The following is a 6,643-nucleotide window of genomic DNA, read 5'->3' as shown; positions in this document are numbered from 1 at the left end:
CTATCAAAGCCATAGAGTAGAAAAATCTCTGGTGTGAGCATTGCGTGATGTGCATGTTGTCAACATTAAGCTGAAATTGTCGCATGATCTCGGGATGCCGTCAAGTCTCGTGATGTGAAAACATTCCACAATGCATTTCAAATGGCGGCATTCAGACAAGTCGTCAACAGACCGTCACGTCACGTCACCTCACGTCACCTCACGTCACGGCAGGTCAAGGTTTCCAGGGAATGAAGTGTCGACGGTATCATCATCTGCTATCAGCGTAAGTTAACTCGTTCTATAGTAGTGGATATTGTGCTTTTGTAACTTTTTACTCTTCATTTTCTTATTGTGCTTTTATTTCGTGGCAAATTGTAAATGTTCGACGCCGACTTGGAGGTTTTTTGCACAGCTTTGTGAGATATCTGAAAGCGAAAAATTATTTAGGTTTGGCAATAACAGAAGAGACGCCCACTTTCCCAAAGCACAGAAATGTCGATGTTTTGAGGTGTTGCTTCACGTCTCAGCACTTCAGCAAACAAGACTGATCAAGAACACAAGTTATGAGGTTTGCTTTGGCCATTCATAACCTTAGTTCCTCAATTGAAATACTATACTCTGACACGGACTAAGCGAATTGACGTCACATGACGTGACAGACAGTGTGAATACACGCTGACGTGGCGGTGCTGTGACGTGATGTCTGCTCATTTTGCTCATAAAAACTGTGAGATCAATTTATTCCAGGTATCAAATGCAAGTTGTTATGGTGTCTGCAAAACGACTGTCCCTAATACACAGTACATACGATTGGAATCTATCTGAACTAACGATTTGGCGACATTCAAAATTTATAGGACGTTTTACGCACAAACCTACGCCACCCCAAGAATACACAACCACTGTGGCAATGTGTGTCGACAACAGAAAATAAATTCTGTCCATGTGAATCCTCACTCTATGGTCAAAGCGGAAGGTGAAATCGGGCACTAGAATATGTTCACTGTTTTTTTCTGTTTATCATTAAATGAGGCGTCCTTATCATCCTTGTGCCAATGTAATTCGCATCCTTAACACCAATGCAGTACTCCCATGTTATCTTGGCTCCTCATCTCCCTAGAACTGAATTAGTAGAGACTGCGCGAATTTGAGCTGCCGGTATGTTGATTCATGTCGCTGTCATCTTTGGCATTCAGGCCATAGGCTTTACACTGTAGTGATCTGCCACATATCGGTTACAACGCAAACTATTTTTATGGCAAACTTTCGCAATTTTCTGTACCATGGTATGTATGAAACATGGACATTTTTCTCATTTAAACCAGTAAAGATGTGGATATTTCTTTCGGCATGATGTCATATTTTTGTGCTACAAACATACTTTTTACACCTTGTGCTCATATATAACACTGCCCTTCCACAGATGTATTTATAAATGTATTCACAGATAACATAGTTCTTCCAAAGATGTTTGATTTTATGTACCTATGATCTTCCTGTGGACTTGGATTGTCCAACATAGACATGTTATTCATCTTTGGCCGTGTCAACCAGTATCTTCCATAGTATAATTTCACATCAGATTCATTACACATGTAACTACTGTACTGATGTTCATTCTGTGGCTCGACTGTTTAATGACTGGAAACCATATTTGCTACCTGTCTGTCGTTGACTTAGACCATTAAAAACTTTCTTGGTGCTGGAACATCCATTTTAGATCTTGACGATGCCTTCACATACACTATGTGGTCAAAAGTATCGCGATACCTGGCTGAAAATGACTTACAAGTTCGTGGCGCCCCCCATCAGCAATGCTGGAATGCAATGTGGTGTTCGATTTATTATCATCCACAACTCCAAATGGATTACACGCTATCTCTTTAAAGTACTTTAATCACCTCATGAGGTCGCAGTAACCTTCAAAATTAAATTTCAAATGGTCTTGGGAAATCGTAAATTAAAAAACAGGAGGAAAGTTGTGCATAATTCGGGCTAAGCTTGGCAGCACTTACCGAGTCGTATTCCACGCTAAACTGCAGCAGCGACAGAGATGTCGCTCAGGCGCCGACTTCAGTTCTCCAGGCTGGAGTGAGGGCGGCACTGTTGCAGGGACGTCGCTGATGAGGAAAACGGAAGAGGAAAAGGGGTCGATCTCGGAATTCCAAAGTGGGAGGGGTGAAGATTAAAGAGAAAGGAAACAGAAATAAACACGGAAACACTATCTGATACAACGTTTCTGGCGATTGGCAACCCAGTGTTAGACGCCATTAATTGGAAAGGACCGAAATAACTCTTGGCCCCACCCGATTCTGCCGAAAGCCCGCAGAAATTGACAGGTATATGGTATTAACGTCGTAGAAAAACAGTACATTGCCTCCTGTGGAGTAAAAGTTCGTCACAAGTAGTGTTGCTGTATTTGGCATAGAATTGTACATTTCGATTTGCAGCTTCAGAGTGAATAATGTAACAGTTTCTGAAACAGCCTGCTGGACACCCAGTACTTGCCGCCGTCCAGAGCGAAAACTTTCTGAGGCGAATTACCTCTCTAAGAGCGCGTCATCATGGTTTGGTGCAACTTACAGAATCGCAACCTTCGATCGTATGAATAAAACGGAGAATGTACTTTATACTCGAAATTGTGGAGAACATATTCCCAGGTTCGCACGAATAAAGCGAGTCGGAGAATATACTTCACCGGAGAAATTTCTCAGCTTGAGTAAATGAGTGGGGGGAGGCGGTAAAAGCAAACAACATCCTCTGATTTCGTATGAATAAAACTAGAGGACCGAATCACGAACCGAGAACATTCTCCGTTTTTTGAAGTGTGCTCTGTAGCATAACATCGAGCTGAGTAAGTCCTGTTGACGTTAGCTTTTACACACTTTTTGGTAGTAGAGGCAGAGTTTATATTGCCTGGGAGGCAAGAAGGTATACGTACCCGAAGAAATACAGAAGAGAGAAACCGTAGAAACTTCTACGAGTTTTACAATAAAAACATTATTTGCATGGCGAATTACCTTCCAAAAAATCATGAAAGAAGAGATGAGCGACCTTTCAAACGAAGTGAAAATTACAATGTTTTTGTTGCTATTTAGCAGACTCAAGTTTTCACACTGATGTACGAGAAAACTTTGGTATACACAGAACAAGTGTGAAACTGACATTTACGGATATTCATCATCATGTCTTCTCACACCGTAAATCTTACAGTTTGTTACGTTAGAAATATAGGCGGATCAAAAAAATTAACAGCTGGTTGATTACAAAGCTAGCGATCTGCTTCTCGTAACGAACTCCACGAGCGATCGCTTACGTCCTTGACACGCAAGCACACCATTCTGCGTCGTATTAAGAGAAAATTATCTCGTCTTAGAAAACACTGCCACGGTTCCGGTTTGGAGTAGATGAAAAATGATGTAATTTTAAGATTTCATTCACATAACGTGTTGACCTAACTTCAGTAACAGAAAAGGTTCGTACAAGTCGTATATTCAATACGATCGCAGAAAATGCATTTTTCCAAATTGTCTTTAATCGTCTTAACTATTTGTTGCCGCACATAAAAGTGAAATCTAAACGTAGTGCAACTCTTTACAGAACACACTGACGCTAGTTCCATCTTTGTACACTGAACAGTTTGCCTGTTTGAGCGAGCTGAATGAAGTCTGACGTTACGCGTGCGTTCTGTGCGTGCGGCAGACGACACACACAGAGAACCTTCTCAGGGAGGTGGGGAGGCAGTGGGGAGGAAACCCTCTCGTCGGAGAATATGCTTCCAATTTTAGATTCTGAGAGAATATTCTTTTGCTCTGATAATCTTCTCCGGAGAAGGATGTCTTTTTATGTATACGACTCCTTATCCTCACGATTTCTCCCCATGAATGCGAAATCGAAGGGAGTACCCACGACATAAACTAGAGCAATTGTGGCGGGAGGGGGCAGGTCATACTATTCGCAAAGAATTGGGAGTAGGCAAACCAGGCATCATTTCTTGATAGAGAAAACAGAAAACTGGCGACAAACTGCTTTCAATAAACATTTTAAACATAAGAATGCATTCGCTTAACAATACAATAATTTAAGTTCTTGGATTGGACTCAGATATTTCTGATACTTCCTTTTTTTTAAATCTCGCCGTATTCTTTCACGCAGGTTCTATTTACAAACCAAAAGTCAAAATTTAATTTCTGCCTCCGGTCCCCCTGCAGGAGCAGCCTGTGCTTCTACAAGTAATTCCACACTCATCGTGTCTCGTTCACTTAGGTCTGCACTCAGATGGTCGAGAACCCATGCCGTGTGTTCACCCACCGACTTACATTGCTGGACATTCACAACGGGTACCACAACTCTAGAGACCTCGCTACTACTATTCTGCGAACAGAAGATAAACTACACCAACGTTGCCTCTAACATGTGGATAACTGAATACCACTTTCTGTTACTTGGTAAGTAATTACATGACTAATTTTTTACACATTAAATGCCATTATCTCACACACTCATTACAGATTCATACACGTCATGTAGTAATACGCTTATTCTCCTGTTGTTCATCAGCAGCATGACAAGTACCGCCTGCCTGCCACCATTAACACTGCAGTCGACTGCCTTTCATCTGCAAACAGAACATGCCCTGCTGGAAAGCTGCGTTTGAGATGTAGGGATGTGTCTTTCTTTCTTTAACTTGATAAAAATGATATCTACAAATTCCTATACGAAATGTAGTTCATCTACACAGATGGGTTACTGCTGCTACGATGGCAGCTTATCAAGATTTAAGTGCGTCTGAACGTGGTGTTATAGTCGGCGCACCAGCGATGGGACACAGCAACTCCGAGGTAGCGATGAAGTGGGGATTTTCCGGGACGACCATTTCATTGGTGTACCTACGATATCAGGATACAGGAAAACATCAAATCTCCGACATCGCTGCGGCCTAAAAAACATCCTGTAAGAACAGGCGCATCAACGACTGAAGACAATCGTTGAACGTGACAGAAGGGCAATCCTTCCGCAAATTGCTGCAGATTGCAATGCTGGGCCATCAGCAGGTGTCGGCGTGCCAACCACCCAATGAAAAATCATCGAAAAGGGGTTTCGGATCCGAAGGCCCACTCGTGTACCCTTGATGACTGCACGACACAAAGCTTTACGCCCGTCAACACCATCACTGGACTGTTGATGACTGGAAACACGTTGGCTGGTCGGACGAATCTCCTTCCACATTGTATCGAATGAATGGACGTGTACGGGTGTGGATACAACCACATGAATCTATGGACCCTGAATTTCAGCAGGGGACTGTTCAAGCTGGTGGAGGCGCTGTAATGGTGTAGCTGGACTGATGTGGGACCCGTGACACGTCTAGATACGACCCTGACAGGTGACAAGTACGTAACCATACTGTCTGATCACCTGCGTCCATTCACGCCCGTTGTGCACAACGACGGATTTTGGGAATTCCAGCAGGACAATGCGACATCCCGCTCGTCCGGAGATGCTACAGAGTGGCTCCAGGAACACTCTTCTGATTTTAAACACTTCCGACGGCTGTCAAACTTGCAGCTTACTGTTCAGAGCAGATCTCCAGCCCCTCGTACTCTTCCGGATTTATGGACAGCCCTGCAGGTTTCATGGTGTCAGTTCCCTCCAGCACTACTTCAGATATTAGGCGAGTCCATACCACGCCGTGTTGCGGCACTTCTGCATAAAATATGTCGACTTGAACAGCAGACTATAGGTGTGTGTCTGTAGGTTTACATCTACTCCTTTTCCTGAAACTGCTCCTCTAGCTTTAGAGTTATCTAATACGACTGTAGGGCAAGAATTATTCGGATTGCGTTTATTACATGCTGCATAAATAATCAATGTAACTGGAGATCCATAGGCAGTTACCGCGGTGAAATTACGTGAGTCAATTGGTATGTTGATAATCGCACAACACACATTCTCTTGTGGCTGTTCTTTTCCCTGCAATAACGTGTCTGTTATATCTTCCAGTGTGATGATACGTTCTGTTACTGTGTTCATATTGTAAAAGTGTGCAGACTGATTAAATCCTCAACTTAGCTATTGATCTACTAAATAAAGAGAAAGTGGTCCTCGTGTGTTAATGCTCCTGTTGGTGAAATGATCCCTGCCCATTGACGATTTTCGTAGCAAACAGATCCTGGAATGAAAATATCTCACCTCGTAATGTAATTGTTTTGTAAGTAGTGTCGCCTGCTCGCTCATAAATTATTGTGCAGAAAGCTTCGTCCATTTCGTGCTCAGGTGAACGCCAAGTCAAGTTACAAATGTTGTTTACATGTGTGTTCAGGTGTACTCAGAATACGTTACATTTCGTTTGAAAGAAGTGTGCACAAATGAAGAAAATGGTGACATTGATGGCATTATTTTTTGTCGTTATGCTGCACAAACTCTCGTGAGACTTGTTGTGATTATATTGTCTTTTAGTCGTAGCAAATATGTATCGAAGCAATGTCTTTTCGTGGTTTTCACACACGCAGCTGTTGGCCTGAGAGTACGCAGCACGCTATGCAGCACATGTTGGAAGTGTCTTCCAGCACTCATGCCGTTGTAATACCTCACCAGGTGAAAGCGTCGTATCGTGACTGTCTGGGAGGCGGCTGAGAGCAGACTTGGTGCACTCAGTACG

This window comes from Schistocerca nitens, chromosome 11 (genome assembly GCF_023898315.1).
Source record: "Schistocerca nitens isolate TAMUIC-IGC-003100 chromosome 11, iqSchNite1.1, whole genome shotgun sequence".
NCBI lineage: Eukaryota > Metazoa > Arthropoda > Insecta > Orthoptera > Acrididae > Schistocerca > Schistocerca nitens.
This window is presented reverse-complemented; position numbering follows the sequence as displayed.